Genomic DNA, 27,279 nt, shown 5'->3' with positions numbered 1-27,279 from the left:
CATAAAAGAAGAAACAGAAACAGATAGAAGTAGGATAAGGCATGTTTGTGTGCAGTAAAACTTTATGATGTCCTGTGCTCTGTTCCTTAATCTTGATCAGCTAAAGGGCAGGAACTGGTTTAACAAGGTCAGCTTCAGGCAACAGGGTCAGTTCACTCAGGTCAAACAGGAGTCAGCACAAACTCGAGCTAAGGTGTACATGTCCTTAAAAGACTAGTTCAGCCACAGTCATCGGCCTATGTGAGGGCAACCACAAAATGGCTGCCATATACAAAATGGAACCCACGGGTTCAGAATTCACAGAACCTCAGACCCTCCTTTTGCCCTTACATAGGCAATCACTCAGTCTGTATCTGAATCAATGTCAATATTCATCAGGTCATTTAGGTGCTTCTGGAGCATCATTCTATCTCTCTGTACTTCTCTCGAGACAGGCGGTCTCCTTACACACGTAGTAGCACAAAGGCCACATATGGCAGGACCACACTGGACACAAAGACAACACAGAAAAAGAATCGCTAAAGCCGTACCAATGACCATCAGAATCTTCCATCCCCAAGTGGATAACAGTCCCCAAAACCATCCAGTCAACAACCAATCTCCTTTGTCCACATGTATAGACTCAGAGATCTTATGCAGTCTGGAAATGGCCTTGTATACTGTAGGAGCATTATACGGAATGAAAACGCAGTAACTCGATTGGATCACTTTACATACTCCACCTCGATCTGCACGTATGACACCTAAAACCATACGGTTCTGTAACGTCTTAAGATGATCCGCTTGAAGCTCAGCAGTCAAATTACTAAGGGCACCGGCAGTTTCATTTACGGTGGACTCAACCACTCTTGTCAATTGGCATATGTTCCAACTGTTAACCATAGGTCCCCAAAGCGGCAGGAAACCCTTAAAGAATTCTCCCACTTCTAGTCCAGCGGTATCTTCCTGATCGAAGACACCTCTAACAACTCTCGTTCTGTGGTAATCTGCAGCAGCAGTGTACGTAAGGGGCAACAAATACTCCACATAACACGTGCCCGAAAAATCAGGGGGCAACCATGTATATGCTCTGTTGAAGCAGACAAAATATGTGCCCTTAGCTGCTAAAAACGGTGGGGAAGATTGAGACGCAAAAACGTACGTCTGAGTACATACACTCTTCCCTAACTGAGCTCTCGGATTCTTGCCATTACCTTGCAAACAAAAATGACCTTGGTGGGGTACGATCCAAATCGGAGGTGACCTCTTCCGTCTCTGCTTCTCACCCAGACTAATACTATATCCGGTTGCATTCCAAAAAACATATGCTAGTAACTCATCCTTGGGAATAGTCCTATACGTTTCGATATCTCTACTCATATTCGTAATTCCCTTCACCAAGGCTTTATTACTTGAGTTATCTCTCATGGAACACAGGGGATAGACTTCGATGGCATAAATAAACATCGTTTGGAAAGCCCATAGAGACCCATTCTGACTAAACGGTAGAACCAAATAGGGAATACCTCTATCCGTAGTATGCAGCATAAGACCACACACCCAACAATTAGTGGTGTTCACTACCAACTGGTGTTGATGCAGAAGCTGTACAAAAGAATTATTCACAAATTCCGACCTTCTAATTTGCTCGTGTTCAGGTAAGATATGAAAAGAATGCAAAGAAGTAGTAGTAGGAAAAGACATAGGTTGGGAGGTGGGTGCAGAAGTCAATTGGGTAGTAAAAAACAATCCAACTCACCAATGCTAACGTCATGCTTAAAAACATCAGAACAAATGTTATCAGAAAACATTTGCTATGCATTAATTTACACAGTTTCATTTTAAAGTTCATTTCCTCGGCAGCTCTCTCCATCACAAAAAACTCCATCCTCTAACCGTGCTGTTCGCGGCAGTTGGTTTTCTTCCGCTAAGGAATGCGTCTGTCAGTCCAGGCAACGCCCTAGGACCAACCAGAACTGTCGACCTTGTGTCTACACGGCTGCAATCCCAAGTCTTTATACCGCGACCCTACAGCTGAGCTCGGATAGCAGCTCGAAAAAGAAAAATAGGCCAAAACAGTTTCCTGGATGAGAGAGTGCTGTTCTCCAAAAAAAAGGAAAAATTATGTTTTTATTTGTCCATTGTTTCTCGGTCGTAAATTATAACGGCCTTTACCAGGCATTGTCTGATCTTTAAACAGAAGTTCAGGCTCAGTGGTGTCCAATCTCAGATGCGGAGGTACAGCTGCTTGCAAAATGTCGTCGTCCTCTCGTTCAGACTTTGTCCATACTAGATGTGCATCGCTAAACGGCATGAACTTCGGCACCCGTTCTGTCTCTGAGTCACCAATACCTTCACGGATCCACTGGTCGTACGGCAGAGGTAAAGGCACCCTCCTACAATGTACGTCGTGGACCCAATTCCGCTTCCCGAAGACCTTCACCGAGGTTCTTGTCGACAGGAACACCTGGTGGGGGCGGGTCCTGCGGGGCTGCTCGTTTTTGGTCCGCTGAAAGTTTTTCACGAGGACCCAGTCACCGGGATTGATGGTCCACAGATGCTGGTGGCAAGTTATCGTGAACCTGTTGATGCAAGACACGCAATTTAGCCATCAGGTCATACACATAGTCCATCAACACAGGATACTCGATGTCACTAAACTTCACTGGCGTCGGCACTCCCCACACATTCGCCGGTCGACCAAAGACTATTTCATATGGACTAAGTCCGATTCGGGAATGCACTGTAGTTCTAGTTGACAAAAGTGCCAACGGCAAAGCACCGGGCCATTGGAGACCAGAACTCGCCTGAATTTTGGCTAACTTCAGCTTCAAAGTGCCATTGTAACATTCCACTAATCCAGCTGATTGGGGATGATTTGCAGCATGAAATTTCTGTTTGATGCCCAAACCCTCACACACTCTCTTCATAATCTTCCCCACAAACTCACTTCCATTATCACTCCACACCATCCTTGGCAATCCAAACCTAGGGAAATATTGTTTGAGCAAGACTTTAGCTGTGGATGAGGCAGTATTATCTTTTAGGGGGTATGCCTCTACCCATCTAGAAAAGGTACAAACAACTACGAGGACGTATTTCAGGTTGTTGCATCTTTCCATGTGGATAAAATCCAATTGCAGAACCTCGAATGGATACGTCTGAGGTGCAAAGTGACCAGCTGGAGTTGGAGTTCCCTTGCCAGGATTATACATCAAACACACCATACAATTCTTGACCACATTCTCAGCACATTTAGGAATTCCAGCATTCTGCCATACTGGAGCCAACAACTTACAAATTCCTTTCGCACTAATGTGAGACAACCCATGTGCCATCGTAACCACCGCAAGCACATACGCATCCGGCAACATCCATCTTTGGTGTTCTGATAACTCAACCCAACAACCAGTCGAATCCAATCTACCCGTAGTTTCTCTCCACACACTCTTTTCATTTTCAATGGCTTCAGCCTGGATTGATTTCACACTCTCAATCGTATCTTCACACATTCCAACTGCACCAATCCATCTCGCAGGGCCTGCAACATACATTCGACTCATCACATTTTTCGCTGTTTCTTTCGCAACTTCATCCGCAAATGCATTACCTCGACCAACATCATCCGTAACCTTCCGGTGAGCACTACACTTCACAATCGCAACTTGCTTCGGCAAAGTAAGTGACTCAAGAAGCTCATTCACCAACTGCCCATGTTGAATCTTAGTCCCATGGGATGTGAGAAATCCCCTTTCTTTCCACAAGCGTCCAAAACTGTGTGCAACACCAAGTGCGTACTGGCTATCGGTATACACATTCACTCTCTTTCCCTCAGACAGAATACACGCTCTCGTTAATGCAATCAATTCCGCTGCTTGTGCCGAATTATAGCTCACTCGTGCAGTTTCAACAATTGTGCATAATGTCGTCACGGCATATGCTGCAGTTGTATCACCATTCGGGAGCTTGTAGCATGACCCATCAACCCATAGGGTACCATCAGGATCCAAAAGAGGAGTGTCTTTCAGATCGACTCTACCCTTCGTTTCCTCTTCCGTCCTCAAAAAACAATCATGCTGTTCCTGACCATCTGTATCTACAGAAATCGGCAACAATGTTGCTGGATTCAATACATTACACCGCTTGATGTGCACATGACTAGCCAAAAGCGTCAACTCATAACCCGACAACCTCGCACTAGTAAGGTGCTGAGTCTTGGTTCGATTTAATAAAGTATCCACTGCATGTGGAAACATCACAACCAACGTATTATCCATCACCAATCCAGCAGACTGTCGTTTGGAAACAGCCGCTGCCGCTGTAGCTATCAAACAGCTTGGCAACGCTCTAGCTACCGGATCTAAAGTTGACGAGAAATACGCACATGGACGCTGCTTATCACCAAACTGTTGAGTCAAAACTGACAATGCACAACCCTCTCTCTCGTGAACATAGAGTGTAAAAGGCTTACTGTAGTCAGGAGTACCCAGCACTGGAGCAGAACACAACGCATCACGCAATTCAGAAAAACTTTTCTGACAATCGTCAGACCACGGAAGAGGATTCGGTGTATCTTTACAAGTCAAAGCCAACAGAGGTTTCGCCAATAGAGAGAAATTTGGAATCCACTGTCTACAATACGACGTGATACCCAAGAAAGCACGCACTTCTCTCTGTGTGCTTGGTAGAGTCATTTGCGCAATCGCTTGAATTCGTTCTGGGGTCAACCTTCTTCCCTCCTTTGACAAGAGATGACCTAAGTAGGTCACTTCTTGGCGACAATACTGCAACTTAGAAGGTGACACTTTATGATGCAAGTCCTACAAATGTCGCAACAAAGAAAGAGTAGCTTCTTTACAACTTTTCTCATTATCAGCGGCTACTAACAGATCATTCACATACTGAATAAGAGCACCACCACTTTCACAATAGCCTTGGGGAGCTCTCTTAAACCGGAAGCTTCGGCCTCCTAAAGAGAAGCCAAAAATATCTCTACTGTCCTCAGCAATTGGAATACTGAAGAAAGCATTTTTCAAGTCTATGACTGAAAACCAGGCAGCTGAAGCAGGAATCAAAGTCAACAAAGCAGTAATATCCGGAACAACTGGAAACTGTGGCACAACAATCTTGTTAACCTCTCTAAGATCGATCACAAACCTGTAAACAGGTGGCTGAGAAGAGTCAGTGCATTTCAGGACAGGCAAAACAGGACTGTTACAGACATTACCTCTCGTTTCTTCAATCACACCTTTCTCAATCAAATCATAGATAATCGCTAAAAGCGCTCTTTCACCATCACTCGAAATCCTATATTTAGGAATACGTGGCAATTTAACATTCGATTTGAGCGTAACAACATAGGGTGGAATCTCCAAAAGACCCACATCATTAGGACCAGTAGCCCGAAGAGTATCAGGGAGAGAACGCAATTCCAGTGGAAGTCGATCTTTAGATAAATACACTGGAGAGATCACTTTCTTACCCAATGTAAGATGTACTCCCGAAGGAGAACGATACAATGTCACATGCAATCTTTTTAACAAATACAAACCCAACAAATTCTCACCACAACCTGTCATTAGAATAAGGGGTGCTTCCAATTCACAAGGCCCAATGGAAAGAGACAAAGGACTAGAAACTGGATTACGTACCGGGGCGCCAGAAAATCCTACCGAAACATTCGTTAAGCCAGACAAAGGTGCGCCAGGGAGTTTAGAGTGCATGATAAAACTCTTTGCTGCACCAGTATCCAAAAGAAAAGGCGCTACCACACCTGATGTAGCTACTGCAAAAAAAGGCCCACTCTGATCTACTGGAACCGACACTACTCCCTCTCTTTGTCCGTGGCTGTCCTAGCAATCATTATAGTCAGCATTCTCACTCTCAACATAATAGTCATCAGCATAGTACTGAGTCGACTGACCAGACGCAATTTTCTGTTGATCAAAACAATTCATAGAATTCTGCGGAGGAAAGGAACGTTCGTTCTGGGGAAACGCACCACGTCCTCTACCCCTTGACACTTGCTGGAAACCACCACGACCTCTCGGGCCGGTATACCACTTGCGCGTTGTCGTAAAGCAGGGCACTCATTTTTATAATGACCTTCCTCCCTACAATACGCACACTGATTTAAACCCAAAGGTGGTCTTGGAGGAAAATACCCAACGTTCTGTTGTGGTCTCTGAAATGGTGGAGGTTGCTGAAACTGTGGGCGTTGCTGCGATTCTTGCTGATTCGAGCGAGGTGGATACGCCTGTTGCAAAAGGACCTTTGTTTTCAAGTCTTTTGTCTTTTTCTCTAGTCTGTCTTTCTCGTCCTTATCCCTATTCTCATAGTACTGTGCAGTCGCCAATATCTGGACCGACGAGGAAACAGCCCAAGAACTCTCAGAATCTTTCAACTTATTGCATAGTTCAGGAAGTAAGTTAAAGACAAACCTATCTACGAACAATCTATGTCCACCTTCTGTACTCATATCTTGACCACTATGATCTATAAATGTCTCTTCAAACCTAGTGAAGAAATCAGATACACTTTCGTCCTTCTTCTGCTTACATGCTGCTAACTTGTCCCAATTTACTCGTAATGCTGGCATCATCATTTTCATAAGATTTATAATTCTGCCAGGTGGACATGCCACTAGAGGCTCAGGCTTAGAACCACCAACTTGTCTAGCGTCCACAGCAGCAATATTGAGCCATGAGTCACCTAATTCAACCGCATGATTCTCATGACAAATCTTTGCCCATAGAGGTTGAGGTACTACATTACCCAACAGCATATCTTTGTCGGCTAAATTCATAATGCATGCGTCAACTGTCTGGGACAATTCTTTGTAATAGCCAGCCGGATTCTTACGGGGATCAGGTAAAGACTGTTTAAGGGCCAAAACTTCTACTCTCTTCCATGGCACATGTACCCATACTCTCTGAAAATGAGGCAGAACAGGTGGATTAGCGTTTGCGTCCCCTTCTCTCCAAACTGGGGGAACCTCTCTCATTGGATATTGTCGTACCTTTCTCCTGACTGTGGAATCAGGCTCAAACAATCGCTGAGAGGGGAAATCGCTCCTAAACGCAAGTACTATCGCAACTGCTTCCTCAACTCCGGGACCCACTATCGTCCCTTTTGCAAAAGACTGGACATTTATCAACTCTACGGGAACTGAACCCAAATCATTATCTGCTCATTCCTCACGGAGGAAAGTACACATTACATCAAACACATATCTTTGCTTGGGTGCTTCCCACTGCAGGAAAACATCCATAACTGACTCTAAATTATACCTCGAAACATTTGAAATCCACCTGCAAGCCAAGAGATCTAACACTGCCCGTTCTTCGGGACCAGGTAGCTGACTACGCATTTGTTTACGTACAGAAACAGGGTCATACTCAATGACCCAAAGAAAGGAGACAAAAGACCAGTAACAGTATCAGTCATTCGTTGTCGAGCAGAAGGAGAAGCTGTCATAAGGACAGGAGACAAAGTATTTTGAGGTGATAGAAGTGTAGGGTTAGTAGCAAGAGAAGTTGAAGGTACAGGAGAATAAGGCAAAGTAGTTCCAGATAGAACCGATAGCAAAGTCTGCGGCCCCAGAGGAGGCTGCGCCGTAGGAGGAAGAACCAGCTGAGGAGGAACCGGTAGCTGAACAGCAACAAGAGGTTGTGCAACTGGAGGTTGCGGAGGTGCCTTAGCACTCTGTGCATAAGGGGGTGGTAATCTCAACAAATGTGACATCAAAGGATCCTTCTCAGGGTCCTTCGTTGCATTCTCAAGAAGAGATGGCAAAGCTGGATAACATTTATCAATAGCCATATTATGTTGCCTATCTGACACCTCAATTGCTTTATCTTCTTTGTTTTCTTTAAACTGCCTAGCAGCTTGCATTATTGATACATCCTTTTCTCTTTTATCTCTTTTAGCTTGTTTAATTTCTCGCTGTCTGGCTTCTTTACGCCAAAGGCGAAAGGAGTCAAACATCGCCGGCCGGGCTTTCTTCCTAAATAATTTAGTTTCCAAATTGTCTAAAATCTCTGTATCAAAGCTACCATGTTGGGGCCATTGTAAGACACCATCTTTTCTAGTATAGCGGACCCATACTTCATTAAACGTAATGGGGCCCACGCCGTGTTTAGAATAGAGCTCATAAGTCGGAGTTCCAACTGGAGGTATCGGACATGAATCCTCCAATCTGGAATCCCTGTTACAACCACAACAGAATATCCTCCTAGTTTTGCTAAGACTAGGCATCTTCGCTCACTAATCTAGCTTCAAACTTCAAGGGATTATCTACAACGATAGTCTCGCAAATATACGAGTCCCTCGGCTTTGGAAATTGCAATTTTCAAATCAAAACTAAGGACCAAACAAACTAAGAACCAAAGAACCAAAAACTAAGGACTGGGAGCAACCCACTTATACTTAACTGAGGTATCAGTCACGCCACCAGAAGACCCGTCTATCGTCTCGCTGTACAAAGCATCACAAATCGGTCCAAGGCAGGGCGACAGTCAGGGCAGCAGTCCTTCGTAGGCGTCAGGAAAGCGGGAAGCTTCGCAGCAAAGACCTTCAGTCCACGTTCGACATGCCTGGGTCGATGAAGTGGTGGCCGTCCTCCAGAATTTCCTCACGAAGCTCCTCACGATCTTCAGGCTTGGACCGGTACCGCTGAAGTCGCCCCACGTTGGAAGGGCCAACTGAAGAATCGGGTTTTAGAACCCAGCGGCGCCAGGGGCACGCCCAAAGTCTTCCGGTTCACCTGTCTTAGAATACAGAGACACGGGATACTCCTGAGTGGTGTCAAAGATCAAATTTATTGGCTGCAGCCAGTAACAGAAGACCTAGAAATCATCACGGTATGAGTTCTCAGGAGACTGCTCAACTTTACAAAGCAAGTCATCCCTTTTTATGCCAAACATTATGCTTCAGGCAAACATTCTTTGTTTACAGTTTAACCAATCACATGTTTCCACAATGAAAGTATTGCATGACGACAAACCCATTTTACAGTTGTCCAGCCCATAATCAATCATTGAACGAACCCAACATTCTTCTTTAGACAAGCCGGACAAACCCATAATAAAAAGGACCACAACCCATATCGTAAATAGACCATAAAAGAAGAAACAGAAACAGATGGAAGTAGGATAAGGCATGTTTGTGTGCAGTAAAACTTTATGATGTCCTGTGCTCTGATCCTTAATCTTGATCAGCTAAAGGGCAGGAACTGGTTTAACAAGGTCAGCTTCAGGCAACAGGGTCATTTCACTCAGGTCAAACAGGAGTCAGCACGAACTTGAGCTAAGGTGTACATGTCCTTAAAAGACTAGTTCCGCCACAGTCATTGGCCTAAGTGAGCGCAACCACAAAATGGCTGCCATACACAAAATGGAACCCACGGGTTCAGAATTCACAGAACCTCAAGTTGCCCGGCTTTGTTACAGCGTGCAAATGGCGTATCTGGTCAGAGAGGTCGTGGTGGTTTCCAACAAGCTCCTAGGGGTAGGGGACGTGGTGTGTTACCCCAGAATGAGCGTTCCTCTTCCCTTCAGAATTCTGTGAATTATTTTGACAGACAGAATGTTCAGAGTGGTCAGTCTGCACAGTACTATGTTGATGATTATTATGTCGAGAGTGAGAGTGCTGGTTATAATGATAGTTAGGACAGCCATGGGCAAAGAGAGGAAGTAGTGTCAGTTCCAGTAGACCAGAGTGGATCTTCTGTTGAAGTGATTACACCAGGTGTGGCAGAACCTTTTCTTTTGGATACTGGTGCGACGAAGAGTTCTATTATGCACTCTAAACTTCCTGGCGCACCTTTGTGTGGCTTGACCAACGTTTGAGTAGGATTTTCAGGCGCCCCAGTACGTAATCCGGTTTCTAGTCCTTTGTCCCTTTCTATTGGTTCTTGTGAATTGGAAGCTCCACTTATTCTAATGACTGGTTGTGGTGAGAATCTGTTGGGTTTGGACTTGCTGAAAAGATTGCACGCGACATTACATTGCTCTCCTTCGGGAATACATCTTACAGCGGGTAAGAAAGTAATTTCCCCGATGTATTTGTCTAAAGATTGTCTTCCACTGGAATTGCATTCTCTTCCTGATACACTTTGGGCTACAGGTCCCAATGATGTTGGTCTTTTGCAGATTCCACCCTATGTTGTTACCCTTAAGTCAAATGCTAGGCTACCTCGTATTCCGCAATATAAAATATCTAGTGATGGCGAGAGAGCTCTTTTGGTGATCATCTATGATCTAGTTGAGAAGGGTGTAGTTGAAGAAACGAGAGGTAACGTGTGTAACAGTCCTGTTCTGCATGTCCTTAAGCGTACTGATGCTTCTCAGCCACCTGTGTATCGGTTTGTGATCGATGTTCGATAAGTAAATAAGATTGTTGTGCCACAGTTTCCTGTTGTCCCTGATATCACTGCTTTGTTGACTCTGATTCCTGCTTCGGCAGCCTGGTTTTCTGTTATCGACTTGAAGAATGCTTTCTTCAGTATTCCGATTGCTGAGGAGAGCAGAGATATTTTCGGCTTCTCATTAGGAGGTCGAAGAGAGCTCCCCAAGGTTATTGTGAAAGTCCCTCCATCTATAGTCAGGCATTGAAAACTCAGCTTGATGTTTTTGTATTGCCTTCTGGTGCTACTCTTATTCAGTACGTTGATAATCTGTTGATTACTGCTGATGACGAAGAGATTTGTAAAGAGGCTACTCTTTCTTTGTTACGACATTTGTCTGACCTTCATCATAAAGTGTCACCTTCCAAGGTCATCTCTTGTCGAAGGAGGGAAGAAGGTTGACCCCAGAACGAATTCAAGCGATTGCACAAATGAGTGTGCCATCCACACAGAGAGAAGCCTTCTTAGGTATCACCTCGTATTGTAGGCAGTGGATCCCCAACTTTTCCTTGCTAGCGAAACCTCTGTTGGCACTGACTCTTAAAGATACTCCGTATCCTCTCCCTTGGTCTGATGATTGTCAGAAAAGTTTTTCTGAATTACGTGATGCATTGTGTTCGGCTCCGGTATTGGGTACTCTGGACTACAGTAAGCCTTTTACGTTGTATGTTCACGAGAGAGAAGGTTGTGCATTGTCAGTGTTGACTCAACAGTTTGGAGACAAGCAACGTCCATGTGCGTATTTTTCAGCGACGTTAGATCCGGTAGCTAAAGCGTTGCCGAGCTGTTTGAGAGCTACAGCGGCAGCGGCTGTTTCTATCCGACAGTCCGCTGGTTGGGTATTGGATAATACGTTGATTGTAATGGTCCCACATGCAGAGGATACCTTATTGAACAGGACCAAGACTCAGCACCTTACTAGTGCACGTGTGTCAGGTTATGAGCTGACTCTTTTGGCTAGCCATGTTCACATTAAGAGATGTAATGTGTTGAATCCAGCTACGTTGTTGCCGATTTCTGTAGAGACAGATGCTCAAGAACAGCATGATTGCTTTCTTCGAACAGAGGAAGAAATGAAGGCTAGAGTTGATTTGAAAGATACTCCTCTTACGAATGTTGATGGTACCCTATGGGAAGATGGTTTGTGTTTCAAGCTTCCGAATGGTGAAACGACTGCGGCATATGCCGTCACAACTTTACATACAGTTGTTGAAACAGCACGTATAGCACAGAATTCTGCGCAAGCAGCAGAGTTGATTGCATTGACTAGAGCGTGTGTGTTGTCAGCGAGTGAATGTTTATACTGATAGCCAGTATGCGTTTGGTGTTGCCCATAGTTTTGGGCGTTTGTGGAGAGAAAGAGGATTTCTTACTTCCCATGGCACGAAAATTCAGCATGGGCAGTTAGTGAATGAACTTTTGGAATCACTTACTCTCCGAAAGCAGATTGCAATTGTGAAGTGTAGAGCGCATAAGAAAGTTGTGGACGATGTAGGTCGAGGAAATGCATTTGCGGATGAAGTTGCGAAGGAAACGGCGAAAGACATGATGAGCCGTATGTATGTTGCAGGCCCTGCTAATTGGGTTATGGCTGGTGGAATGTGTGAAGAGACAATAGAAAGTGTGAAGATGATTCAGGCTGAAGCTACTGTGAAAGAAGTGAGTACGTGGAGAGAAAGTACGTGTATGTTGGATTCAACAGGTTGTTGGGTTGAGTTGTCGGAGCACTAATCATAAATTGACCCAGTCCTAAAGGCAAACAATAATGTAGAACTGTAAACAGCTATAGTCTGTCAAATGATCATTCTAATTATATCTCTAATTATAGAGATTATTGCTCTGTTTCAGTCCAATGCCATAAATAAAAGGTAGCCCGTCTCTGATAAACAAATAACCAGACAACACAGTACAGACATCCACTAGAAGGACAACATTAGAAAAAAGTGTGAAATAGCTAGATGACACCTCACGGGCACACCACCAATGGGACCCCTGGTTGGTACTCACCAGGATGGCCCTGTTCTCATCATCGGTGTCAAATAGCTTAACGTATACGTGTCCAAAAACCCAAAGTAAAGAGCAAGACAGTGAATGGTGCAGTGTACGCAAAACGTATATGTGACAAGGACTAACAACGTTCAACATATAACACACACAATACTGCGCAACTAGATGCTTTAAATGCTGGGGGGCACCTTTAGCTTTCATACCGTTACCAATATGGCTATGTAAAAATCTTGGACCCACTTCCAACCGGTAAGTATGGTCTTGCCTCCCTTCTATTTTCATCAGTGGAGGGACTTCAATCGGCGTCTTCTCGGCACCGGAGCCGAGAAGACGCCGATTGAAGTCCCTCCGCTGATGAAAATAGAAGGGAGGCAAGACCATACTTACCGGTTGGAAGTGGAAGTGGGTCCAAGATTTTTACATAGCCATATTGGTAACGGTATGAAAGCTAAAGGTGCCCCCCAGCATTTAAAGCACAGTATTGCTGGCAGTGGCACCTTAAAAGTTGTTTGCCCTGAAGAAATTGCCTGATAAAATACCTAAGGCAATGAAACATGTCGGCTGTGGGCTAAGTATGAATCGATAGGTAGTATTCGTACCCCCCCCTTTTTATATTACATGTTTACTGTAAGCAACAAGAAAATACAAATAAAGAGATAGTTGCATCTAGTTGCGCAGTATTGTGTGTGTTATATGTTGAACGTTGTTAGTCCTTGTCACATATACGTTTTGCGTACACTGCACCATTCACTGTCTTGCTCTTTACTTTGGGTTTTTGGACACGTTTACGTTAAGCTATTTGACACCGATGATGAGAACAGGGCCATCCTGGTGAGTACCAACCAGGGGTCCCATTGGTGGTGCGCCCGTGAGGTGTCATCTAGCTATTTCACACTTTTTTCTAATGTTGTCCTTCTAGTGGATGTCTGTACTGTGTTGTCTGGTTATTTGTTTATCAGAGACGGGCTACCTTTTATTTATGGCATTGGACTGAAACAGAGCAATAATCTCTATAATTAGAGATATAATTAGAATGATCATTTGACAGACTATAGCTGTTTACAGTTCTACATTATTGTTTGCCTTTAGGACTGGGTCAATTTATGATTAGTGCTTGACTGAGTGGAGGGCGACCTAGTCCTTTATGTCCCTCTTGACTCCTATTATCTGGATACATTGAGTTGTCGGAGCACCAGAGATGGTTGTTGCCTGATGCGTATGTGCTCCCAGTGGTTACTATGGCTCATGGAATGGCTCACATTAGTTTGAAAGGGATATGCAAGTTGTTGGCTCCAGTATGGCAGAATGCTGGAATTCCTAAATGTGCTGAGAATTTGGTGAAGCATTGTATGATTTGCTTGATGCATAATCCTGGCAAGGGAACCCCAACTCCAGCTGGTCATTTTGCTCCCCCAACTTATCCGTTTGAAGTGATACAGCTAGATTACATTCACATGGAGAGATGCAACAATCTAAAGTATGTCCTTGTGGTTGTTTGTGCCTTTTCCAGATGGATAGAGGCCTACACCCTAAAGGATAATACTGCCTTGTCCACAGCCAAGGTTTTGCTCAAAGAGTATTTCCCTAGGTATGGTTTGCCGAGAATAGTATGGAGCGACAATGGGAGTGAATTTGTGGGCCAGATCATGAAGAAAGTGTGTGCGGGTTTGGGTATCAATCAGAAATTCCATGCTGCGAATCACCCCCAGTCAGCAGGTCTGGTCGAGTGGTATAACGGCACGTTGAAGCTGACGTTAGCTAAGATACAAGCGAGCACTGGTCTTACATGGCCAGATGCCTCTCCGTTGGCTCTTTTGTCAACAAGGACGACAGTGCATTCTCGTGTGGGACTTAGCCCATACGAAATCGTCTTTGGTCGTCCAGCGAATGTTTGGGGTGTGCCTCGTCCTAAGAAATACAGCTACATTGAGTACCCTATGTTGGTGGATTACTTACATGACTTGACTGCTAAATTACGTGTTCTCCACCAACAGGTCTATGACAGTTTGCCGACAGCTACTGCAGATCCAGGCTATACGATTCAACCTGGAGAGTACATCTTGATCAAGAATTTTCAACGAACCGAAAACTTGGAACCAAGATGGACTGGACCACATTTGGTCCTTTTGGTCACTAGAACTGCTGTTAGGGTAGCTGGTAAAAAAAACTGGTTGCATGCCACCCATTGTAAAAGAGTTCCTTTGCCCCTACCGTATGATAAGTGGGTGAGGGATGGAATAGCCGATTCCGAATGTGAAAGGATTCCTAGATTTGTACCTTTTAGTGATGCACATTTGACATGGACTCAGTCAGAACGCGAGGATGATGACATTCTACAAGCTGCTGTGCCTTCGCATTTGAAACTTGACACCACGAATCCAGAAACACTTTTTAAGGATCAAACTGTGCCTGGCAAAGAGCGCTACAATCTGAGATCGAAAAAAGATACATAAATGGACAAATAAAGATTGAATTTTTTTTATGTAGTGAATTACACCTTGTCAGATCAAGAGACTTTTTAACTTTTTAACTTTTTTTCGAGTCACCATCCGGACTCAGCTGCAGGGTCGCGGTACAGCCTTGAGGGGTGTGCCGCGTATTGACATAAGGTCTGTGGTTCATGGTCGTTAGTACGATCTTGATGCACACTTAAGTGAAGAAGGTAATAGCCGTGAGCAGCACGTTAGAGGATGGAGTCTTTTGAGTCTGATAAGGGCATTAAGAGAATAGATTTTAAAGTGAAAATGTGTACATTGGTTCGTAGCAAATGTTTTTTAATACTGTGTTTTAATGCTTTTGAATATTACGTTAGCTTGTGTGGGTTGGATTGTCTATGTTACGCAACAGACGCTTGCATCTACATCCCAACCTACTCTTTCTTTTTCTACTGTTTCCCCACATGAGTTTCATACGTTGCCTGAACATGAACAGACACGAAGATCAGAATTTGTGAACAATTCGTTTATACAGATGTTGCATCAGCATCAGCTAGTCGTAAATACCATGAATTGTTGGATTTGTGGTCTTATGCCACATATGACAGATAAGGGAATGCCATATTTGGTTTTGCCTTTTTCACCTAATGGGTCAGTATGGGCACTCCAAGCAATGTTTATCTATGCGAATGAAGCATCTCCTGTACGTTCCGTCAAAGATAATGCGAGTAATAATGCCTTGATACAGGGAATAGTAGATATGATCAGAGATATTGATGCGTATAATGCTATCCCTAAGGATGAGGTACGAGCAAATGTTGGTTGCAACAAGACGAGATATAGCATTAGCCTGACAGAGAAAGAGAGACAGAAAAGGTCTCCTCCTATTTGGATTGTACCCCACCGAGGTCATTTTTGTCTGCAAGGTAATGGTCAGAATCCGAGAGCTCAGCTTGGTAAGAGTGTGTGTGTTCACACCTATGTCTATACATCCCAGAAATCTCCACCGTTCGTGCCAGCTAAAGGCACGTATTTTGTTTGTCACGACAGAGCATATACATGGTTTCCTCCTGATTTCTCAGGCACATGTTATGTGGCATTTTTGCTTCCACCTACGTATACAGCTGCTTTCAATTACCATAAGACAAGATATGGTAGAGGTGTTATTGATGTGAAAGATACTGTCGCACAAGAAGTTGGGGACTTCTTTAAGGGTTTTCTTCCCTTTTGGGGTCCTATGGCTAATAGTAGAAATATTCGTCAGCTTACGAGAGTGGTCGAGCCCACTATAAATGAGACTGCAGGTGCCCTTAGCAATATTACAGCTGAGCTTCAAGCGGATCACCTAATGACATTACAGAACCGCTTTGTTTTAGATATTATACTTGCAGATAGAGGTGGGGTATGTAAATTGATCGGGTCTAGTTGCTGTGTTTTCATTCCAGATAACGCCCCGACAGTGTACCAAGCCATCTTGAGGTTACATAAGTCCGCTGAGTCTATACATGTAGACGAAGGGAACTGGTCATTGATAGAATGGTTTTGGGAACTGCTGTCCAAATGGGGATGGAAGATTCTGATGTTTCTTGGTATGGCTTTAGCAATCCTTTTCTCGTGTTGCTTATGCATCCAGTGTGGTCCCGCCATTTGTAGTCTTTGTGCTACGATCTGTGTGAGAAGACCAGTCCCGAGAGAAGTGAAGGATAATAAGATGATGTTACAGCAACACCTTGATGACCTGATGAAAATAGATATAGACCTGGATTCAGATTGACGTGAGTTTGGGTCATTGCCTACGTAATGGCAAAAGGAGGGACTGAGGTTCCGTGATTTCGAAACAGACTCCATTTTGTTTAAGTTGTTCGTGACGCCATTTTTGTGTTGCCCTCACGTAGGCCGTGGAGGTAATCGAACGAACAAAGCTGCATGGGCCTCATTGTTCATGTATGCATTAACAGGCCCTTTTCTGACTTGTGAGTGAATTGCAAAGACGCTGACACCGTCACCTGAAACTGACCCTTTCACGAAGCCAATTTTTCTGGCTGATCGTTGTCTAAAATTGCCAATCAATGTTCAGGATATCGGTAACTTTTAGTTTCTTGCACATATCTTATCCTACTCAACATCTGAATTGTTTCTTTCCTTATGACTTTTCATTACATGGGTAGTGCTTTCAATTATGGGTTTGTACGGCTTGTGGAAATTGAATTTGGGACAGTCCTAATAATTAATTTTTGGGTTGGGTTACTGTAAATTGGGTTTTTGTTAATGTGATACTCAGTTAGAAAATGTGTCCTATTGGTCAGAATTTTGCGCAGTGGGTGTACATTTATAATGAGAATATGGTGTATAAAAAGTGATGTCTTGCTCTATGAAATTGAGCAGTTTCCTGAGTAGTACACGTGTTGTATTGCTGGGATTACTGTTACTAGCTGCAGCTAATAAATTTGATCTCTGACGCCACTCAGAAGTATTCCGTATCTCTGTATTCCAAGACAGGAGAATCCGAAGACTTTGGTTGTGTCCCTGGCACCGCTGGGTTCTAAGAAAACCCGGTTTTTCACCTGTCAATTGCAATACATAGGCATGACTACTCGCCCAGTAAAAACAAGAATGACAGGGCACAGAAGTAACAGGCACCACCAACTCTCTCTACTCATGCCGCCTTATATGCAGCCCCAGGTGAGGTCCCACCACATGTATTCCCTCTGGGAGCAACACATCCATAGGCACTACCTTCCGTGAGTAGAGTATACTGGGAGTCATTAATTCATGACCATTACGGGCTAAATTATGATTATATAGTTACCCTCTTAATGGCCACCACAACGACGATCCACACTCTAGTAGCTATATGCCCTTGTAGAAACACCCTGTGATCTTATTTAATTCTGTTCTATTAGAACCAATGCCCAGGTCAATCAATAAATGTATTGCTGACAGCACGTTGTTGGCATAGACATACCATATGCCAGTACCGTGGCCACCGGTGACGCACATGGTTAGACACTCCTTCCTGTGACACCCACAGCGTCCCAAACTTGCCATTTGCATCCTGGCTCCATGTGCTACACACCTTGTAATCACTCATGTCCAGGAACACAACGTCTGTTTGATAACATTCCTCCCCAAAATGTGGTTTACTTTCAAGGCATCCACGCAATACTGATTCACCTCCCTGAGATGTATATGGCAGACCCGGAAATTAGAACTACGGGGCCCAGAGCAAGGGTAGGACAGCTGCTAGTCGCACTGCCTCCCTCCGTGAGTATGGAAGTTCATGTGTGTGGTAACGCCTCATCTAACCTTGGTAAGACAAGTGCCTTATATTTTCTGAAATTGTATTTTCTCTCTAGAGTCGGAGCAATAAAGTGCTCTGCCAATCCTGTCAGCGGAAGCCCTGATCCCCAGGAGTCAGTGCTCATTTAGCTTTTCAGTCAGTCACACCGTGGACCACCGCCAACGCGGTTGCACCTTTACTTAGACCCCTTTATTGTGCTTTTTAAACACTCCCCTAATTAGATCAATATTATGTTAAGGGATTTTAACCACTGAGGGTGAATCTTGTGTTTAGCCACACTCCGTTTCTATGCATGGGACATGACTTTACAATGTCACCATGTATACTCACAGTCCAATAATGATTTTGCTCACAATTCTTGACAGAACCGTCTATGCTAGATTGGAATCACCATCACCCACACGACCACTGGTATTTCCAGTATTTCCTTCAGCTCCGGTTACTTTATCTAAACATAGTAACCAAGACTGGCGCTGGGCCTTCATTTTAACCTAATTTTAATTCCAATCACTCATAGCACAATGACTATACGTTGTGTCGTGGAATTGTAACAAAACCTTGGTCCTCTTTGTTTTGTTTTGTTTTCTCTTATTTCCCTCTAGGTCTTCCACCTCATCATCCGAGGTGCTGCTAACTGCCTCTGGGTACCAGCTTGAAAACTATTGCACCAGACATGTGGTAGTGCCAAAATTACCTAATTTCCAATTTTTCTTTGGTCCTGATGAAGTGCCACCAGACCCGTTAGGGGCTACTTAGGCATGAAACATGTCGACCCTATGCACCACACTAGCCCTATAAGAACATTATATCCAATTGGGGCAGATTACTTTTAACTAGGCTAGTGCCCCTTGGGAATAAATACATTTAGTTAGGACGGCCCTAGATCTATTTTAGACTCACTCACTTACCCACCGCACTACCAAGCCCACACACCCACACTCACCCTGCGGCTTCATCCAAAAGGTCTCCGCAAAAGCCCCAATGTGGGTGCCTGTCGGCCCATTGCAGCACCAGCTCGACGAGGAGCAAGGCCCAATGAAGAAACGTGACATCCTTCAGGGTGTGTGAGGCACTTTTTAGAAAAGACCTTCTTCCCCTCCCTTAGGAACTGTACACTACCTGTATTCCTCACCATTGCCTTGGAGCACGTGTGCAGGACCTGCTTAAATATAGCTCCTAGTTCCTCTTGAATACAAACATTTGTACCATTTGTGTCATTTTATTTAGGATTTGTTTGTTCAAATATCACCCAGAACGCAAGTGAAAATCTTGGCGTAATTGGCTGTTGCACAATTGGTGTTTGGACAAAATATTGTGATACAAAAACTATTGTGTCACGAATATGAGGATGTCAGAAATATTTTGGACCGTAATATCGAAGGTAAAAATATTGTATTAGGGTTGTTTTTAATATTGTTGTAAAAAGTATAGATGTACTAAATATTGTTGTATGTAATATCATTTGTAAGTGTTAATTAGTTTGCGATTTATTGTGTTGTGTTTGAAAGCATGGGGTGATTACGATGTCAGGCGGACACTGACGCAGAAACAGGACCAACCGAACTCAGATTGACAGTCCTGACCACCTAATCACGATGCGACCGAACATTGTTCAGTCACATACTCCCAACTGGCCGTGACACAAGCTCCCATAGAGGAATGCGAGTCTGTGTTTATTCCTGCACCGTGTGGCAGGCACCCTGCTACATGGTGCAGGGAAGAGCAGGGGGCACCGTAGGCCGGAGAGTCAAGGGGGCCCTGCTAGAGGCCCCCACACCCGCTATCCAACAGGCTTACTAAAGCCTGACATGGAAAGCCTGCTGGAGACCGAGTATCGTAAGCCTTTGGGATTACGGGCCAACCTCGGACTGGCCCACCAGCTCCGTGAGCCCGTCAAAAGCCAGCTGCAATGACAGGCTGGTTTAACTTCTGTCCGCCAGTATTGTAATGCAGTGGTCAGAAATTAATCTGAGAATCAGCCTGGAAAGGCTCCGACCGATGGTAAATAATGGTTGTATACTTTTTCTTCATAGTTAGATATTGGGTTTTTAGCAGATAAGGGGAGGATATTTTAAATACGGTATATTTTAAAGTAAATATTTTAATGATATGAACATTATTATTTTTCACTTTTTAAATGTATTTTGATACATTAAAGTTTTGATTACATTTTTACACTTTATTAAATAAAATATATAGTATGTATTTAATAAAAATAATTTAATAATTTTAAATTAATTTAAAAAGACAATTGTAAATATTAAAATAATTTTAAAATGTTCGATATCTAAACATTTTTTTCAAATAGTAAAATAATTATGTTCATTTTGTACAATTTTATAGTTTTGGGGGAAATAGAAACTATTTTTATAATGATATTAATAATAAAAAATATACTTTCAATAATGTTTACAAATATTCTTGTGTTTAAATATGTATATACAGGTTTGTAGTTTTGAATAGTATGTTTTTAGATTATAGTTAATTGTATTTCATAGATAGAAAATGGTGTGTGGTTATGGAGTATTTATTGTGTATATAAAATGTTTAATTTGTATTACCTTTTGTAAAATGTTCTAGATTGAAGTTATATAGTACATTTCACCTCTTTTCTGCTGAACACCTTCTTCAAATCGGTTTAGATTGGAATGGGAATAGTAAATGTCACACCTTCAGTGCCAATAACCTTCTCCCAATATGGCTAGATTGGAGTGGGAATACTACATTTCACCCATTTTGTGTCCAACGCCTTCCCCAAATTTGTTTTGTTTGGAGTATCGATAGTAAATGTCACTCTTTTAGTGTCCAACACCTTCAACAAATTGGTATAGTAAAAAAAATTGTTAGTTGTATGTTTGTAGGCAATAATATCTTTAATTATGTTATTTTAGAGACTAAAGATGCTAACACAATGTTCACTTTTTTGTTTTCAAATGTTATTTATTGTATTTTACATTTAAAACTTGAAAATAAATATTTTTATAAAGTTTGGTAAATAAATGAGATATCTGAATTTTTTTTGTAATATTAAAACATGTAAATTATATTTAATTACTCTTATGTTGTATATTTTCCTCTTATTTTCAAATTTATACTTTTAAAAAATATTTCTTACATTGTTTTATATACATGTATATATAAATATATATATATATTTTTCAACATCATTTTAACATGTTTTATAGTGTACATGAAATATTTGTATATATTTTTTATGATAACCAATTTTCATTGACTTTTGGTTGCAACAAAGAACACAGCACCATTTAAAAATACCCCTTAGAAAACAAGACCTAGACACAAGCATATCACATTGGTATAAAAGATTTGACGTGCATAGGGCCAATATCAGCAAACACACTTCTAATCTAGATATCATATCAGTCCAAATCAGTCTTCTATCACTCCGACCCATTTGCCCCACATTCGGCGAAATTTCTTAGGACAACCCCTGGCCACATAAAGAGGCCGTTCCTGCGCGGCACACCAGTCCACCCCACTGCACCAAAGCGCCAATGTGGATGCGGTATTGTTCAGCCAGTGAACTGCAATGTCCTTTTTGGCTACTGCTAGTGCAGTATTAAGGAAGAGTTTCTCAGCCCTGGTGCCACCCAGCCCCCCTCCGTGATGCCCAGGAGAACATGTGTAGGTTCGATGGGAACCTCCCAGCCCAAGACCTCCGAGAGCTTCCCCGTTACTGACTCCCAATTCCCTGTATTGCAGGGCAAAGCCACACCATATGATAAAAGTCTGCCTGGGAGTGGGGACAGCGGGGACAGCGGGGGCAGAGGACGTCGGGTCAAAGCCCCTCGCAGTGAAGATGCAGCAATGTAAGATAGGCAGCATGCAAGAAGTATATTTAGACTAGCCGCAGCCTCACCGAGACTGCAATTATTTTAGGGGCCATTAGGGCGTCTCTCCATTCATCTTCTTCCAGAGTCCCCAGCCAACCCTCCCACTTGTCCCGGAGTTGAGAGAGGGAGTTGAGAGTGTTGTTGGTGAGTGCACGGTAAATGCGGGAGATCTCGCCCCGTCCCAGGTTGCCAGTCATGACCTGGGTCTCAGATGGACTATAATCGGGCAACAAAGTTTTGTCTGTAATATAGGAGTGGAGGGCATGGCGGAGCTGCAAATATTGGAAAAACTGAGATGAGTGAAGGGAATGTCAGGTCTGCAAATCCTGGAAGTAGTGTAAGTGGGTACCGCGCCATACATCGCCTAGCAGGGAAATCCCAATGAGGTCCCAGGGCCGGAATCTCGAAGGGGAAGCAACCTCCCGGATCCTGGTGCTGCACCACAAGGGGGTATACCCGGTCAACTTACCCGACCAGCGCGTATGACGCAGGGAGGCCCGCAAGGCCAGGAGTACTTCACATGTGACTTCAGGGAGAGCTTGGGGGACAACATCTCCGTATAGCATCCCCTGGATAGTGGTAAAGCCAAGGGTGTGCAGTTCCAGGCGGTACGCCGGGTCGGACTAGCCGCCGTTGAACCAATCGTGTCCCGTAAGAAGCTGAGTCATCAAATAATAGAGTTGAGGCTCGTCATTCCAAGACCACCATCAAAGGGTGGGATTCGGCATTGGGCCTGGGCCAGCCTGGGTCTCTGCCCCCCCCCCATAAGGACTTAGTGGCCAAACCGTCCATCTCACGGAACCAGGACTTAGCGAAAGAAAGACGTGTATTTTGAAGCTTGAAATATTTGTATACATTTAATGCTAATATTTAATATATACTTTACAATTTTTTTATATTTTTAACAAAATTATTTGACAAGTTTTACATGGTTAATAATGTTTTACATTTTCATACATTTCACGAACATATTATTTTCCATTCATTTACCATGCATTTCTGTATGGAGATAGTCTTTTTTGAGTTTAATTTAGAGGCCGTTTTCATTTTACTGCTAACTTCTATTTTATAATCTATTTGTGTCATTGTGAGTCTATTTTCCTGGAACCGGGTTACGGTACATTGCTTCTGTTCCTCGGAACAGGTAAGTCCTTGTTTAATGATTTTGAAGGGGGCCTACGGAGGAGGTCTACAAGTTAGTTAAAGTGTTGTTTGTGGCTTTTTATATATTTAGATGTATTAATAGTAGGGTTTTTCACTAGTTTATTTTGGGTATTCATACACTACTTAGAAATTTATATGATGAATTCAGTTTGTTTTTTGGTTATATTTTGTAAAAAATAATTTATATTTACTTTTATTATCTCAGTCTTCATTTGTATTGGATTTATTCTTTATTTTTTGACTAATGTAATAAAATAGCATACTTATTATTTAAATGAAAGAATTATTAGTTACAGTGGTTAGATTTTGTGGTAATTTGTTAGTGTTTTGGTAGATTAATATTAGTTTATAATATGCTCTTAGCTATCATTTCTAGGTAATGCATTCCTTAGGTATTTATGAAGAGTTTGACTTTAAATTGTAGTATGTAGTACATTCTTTGGTTTGTTTGCTAAGTTTAGGGGTAATCTAGCTAACAGGTTGCTGCATTCATAGTTGTTGGTAGCTTTGCTCTTTTTGTACTGCTTCTATAAATTATAGAGTGTAGGTTGGGTTCTGCCTAGTGTGGATTGGCAGGCGTGTGCCGTCCTTCCAATGCGTTGTTTGTTTTGGCTTCCTGTAAAAAGGTGCTTTCATAGTCATTCAACTCTGGTATTTGAAATGTGGGTTGGCATTTGTGTCCTGAGCAATGTAGTCTGCCAGCCCAAGACTGAACTTATCCATTTGGGGGCTTAGCTTGTCTTGGTTTTGTTGGTAGAAAGGGCTTTCTATTAGTAAATTGTAGTGGTTCACTCCTTCTGTTGCAGTGACATAGGTGATGATATCATTCTCTTTATTTCAAATGCAAATGCAAATTGGCCTTTTGTAGAATATTCTACACTTAGGGCCTGATTATGAGTTTGGCGGTGTGGGAGTGGGGTGGTATGCCCCCTAGCAGAATACGAGTGAAATTGTGGTCTGGCAGTTGGGGGGCATGACGGTCCTGTGGCATTTCAGTAAAAAGACTCAAATGTGAGCCTTAACACTGCATTGGGGTGGTACTGCTACATCTCGTTCCAGCATGGCATGGACTGTGAAGTCTATGCTGTGCTGCAACTGGGGGTGCATGCACACAGGGGGCACAACATGGGCCCCGCTGCATGCACCAACATATATGGGGCAAGGGGGGTCCTGTAGGGTGCCCTTTGTTTCCTGACTGCCAGACGTTTCTTGGAGTAAGAACCTCCTTTAGGCCGCTGGTGGTCAGGAAACTCGTAATGTGCGTGGTGGTGCCGCAGAGGCACCGCCAGCATATTGTGAGCCCCTGACCGCTGCACCACCACCAGGGAATGTGGTTCCCTGGTGGTGGTTGCAGTGGTCCAATAGCTGTCTGACTGCTAAAGTTGTAATACAGCAGCCCAACCGCCGGTGGGACGATGTCTGGACAGTCACCGATGTGCCACCGTGAGTTTGGCAGTCCACGGACCTCCAAACTCATAATCACGCCCTTAGTACAAATTGTTGGAGATGTCTCCATATGCTTTGATTTAAATGAAAGTAACAACCTTTGCATGGCTGTGTTGGGGGGTAAATATTTGTAATGGTTTGAATCCTGGCTTGTTTGAAGTCTATGATTATTTTTTGGGGGTAGTAGTTATTTGTTTAATGTTTAATATGGTTTAAGAGGTTGTAGTAAGTGGTGCTTTGTTTAGTAGGACTTATATGAGAGGATTATTTGTATTGTGATATTCACCACGTATGGTGTATATCTGAGTGAATGGTATGGGACACATTTTGACGGTCCCATTGATTATTACATAACTGTTTTCCTTTCTTTGAAGTTACATACTTTGCATCATATGTCTTTGTGCCTGAAAGTAGTGTCATTTTACGCACATTTTGAAAACTGACATGCATTTTCTGTTTAGATGTTTCACACTGTTTTGCAGCTTTTCCATTGGGGATGTTCAAATGTAAAGCAGTTGTTGTCTTTTCTTTTGGATGAAAAAAATAGCATCACTTTAACTTTAAATGTTTAATTGATGGTAGAGGTTGAAGTTGTTATGTTTATTTTTACATGCTTTTTTTGGTAATTTTATTGTTTTCTAATTAATTTATGTATACGTACTTTCTTATGCTTTCTTATAGCTGAATGCTGAAAAGAGCTTGAAAACATTTTATTAAACGATTAGAGGACAATAGCAGCTTTTCCAGCTAGCTTTTTAAAATTATGAAAGACCTCTCCTAGCCTTTCGCAAACCATTTCCCCCTCAGTCCCCCACTGTGAGGCAATTGGTGATTACTTTACAGAGACAATCGATAATATCTATTCCACTTTCGATGCTCAAGCCTCCTTTACTGAACAACCCTGGGACCAATTTCGATCACACCCAAATGCCAAAGTTCACCTGGGAAATGTTGCTTCTGATTTCAGTGCATAGGTGGAGAAACTGATGCCGAAAGACAGATCAGGTCCCCCCTTTTGATCTCTGCCCCATTTTATTTTTTCCCATTTATATTCTACTCTTAGTCATTAGTTTATGCACTTTTTGAATTCCTCCCTGGTTAATACTGAGTAGCCAGACAGCTGGAAGTAAGCTCTAATTCGTCCCCTAGCACCAAAAGCAATATTTGATGCTTCTGTTTAATCAAATTACTATCCAAGTTCCCTGCTACCTTTCATGTCAAAGGTCTTGGAAAGACTTGTCAACAGTCAGTTGACCGCCTTCCTAGAAAACAATAATCTCTTGTACCCTTCTCAGAAAAGTTCCAGACCCTAAAATAGTACTGAATCTAACCTGTTGATCTTTCTGCTGCATTTGACATTGTCCCACATGTTCAACTGATAAACAAACTTCATGAGGCAGGGCTCCATTTATCTGCTCTAAGTTGGTTTATTTGCATATAGCCATGTCTGAACTGGGGTGGCTGAGTGAACTAAAGAATGGTGATGGATTAAACCCAGATCAGTTGACTGGGGGTGAGTGTTTGATTTGTTCAAAAGCTCCGTCCATCATCCCCTTTTGTATCGCTTTGTTCGCCCCAAGTGTGGCAGGGTATGCTCAGACGTGAGTCCCTTGTTCACTTGGCCACTGGATTCAAGATAGCCTGGCTGATGAGGATTATGAATCCGAAACCGGTCCCAGGATGCTTGTTTCCGGTCCAGGGAAGACATGGCTTGGCAGTTCGGGCTGGACTGTTCCCATAAGGCACAGGGTCAGACTGATTTGCATATAGCCATGTCTGAACTGGGGTGGCTGAGTGAACTAAAGAATGGTGATGGATTAAACCCAGATCAGTTGACTGGGGGTGAGTGTTTGATTTGTTCAAAAGCTCCGTCCATCATCCCCTTTTGTATCGCTAAGTTGGTTTGTGTCATTCTTGAACAATAGGACCCAGGCTGTTCACTCGAATATAGTCAGATCTTCTACCTATAGCTTTAATTGTGGGGTACCTCCAGTCTCTTCTTTAAGACCCAACCTATTGAGGGCTTGCTGGTGATGTCGATCGGAGTTGCCTGCTGCACGGTGAAGGTATAAACCCCCAACTAGAGGCCCAAACATGCTTTCTGAGAGGCTTTCCATGTCGGAAAGCCCAGCATGGAAAGCCTGTCGGAAACCGAGCATTGTAATACCAAAAGCAGAAACACCATCCATTGAGATAACATGATGGTCTTTGACTGGCCGTTGGAAGCCAGCCGTAATGACCCGCCTGTTTCAATTTCGACTGCATGCATTGTAATGCGGTGGTCAGAACTGAAACTGCAACAAGGCTTGGAAAAGCCTCTGATGTGCGATCAGAGGTTTTATGAGCCTCATCGTAATAAGGCCTCTATGTTTACGTCACACTTCTTGCAAAGCTGGTTTACAAGTGGGTATTTCAGACATGCTCCTATGCCGATGACACTCAATTAGTCATCTCCAAAGGGGAAAAATATGGTGACACTCGAGAAAATCTTTTCTTTTTATTTCATAACAAATTGTATTCATTTTTAAGGGTACAAGATGGGCAATGCCCAATGCATACATTTCAAAGAATGAGCGATATACAATGCACCATGTTTTAGAAAACAATACCAAATTAGCCTGTTGAACACCAGGCCTATCAACTGATGGGTAGCACGAACCCCACTGATAACTCGCAACCGCATAGACT

The sequence above is a fragment of the Lissotriton helveticus genome, chromosome 2_1 (genome assembly GCF_964261635.1).
Source record: "Lissotriton helveticus chromosome 2_1, aLisHel1.1, whole genome shotgun sequence".
NCBI lineage: Eukaryota > Metazoa > Chordata > Amphibia > Caudata > Salamandridae > Lissotriton > Lissotriton helveticus.
The sequence above is the reverse complement of the archived record's forward strand: the minus strand, read 5'-3'. Positions refer to the sequence as shown.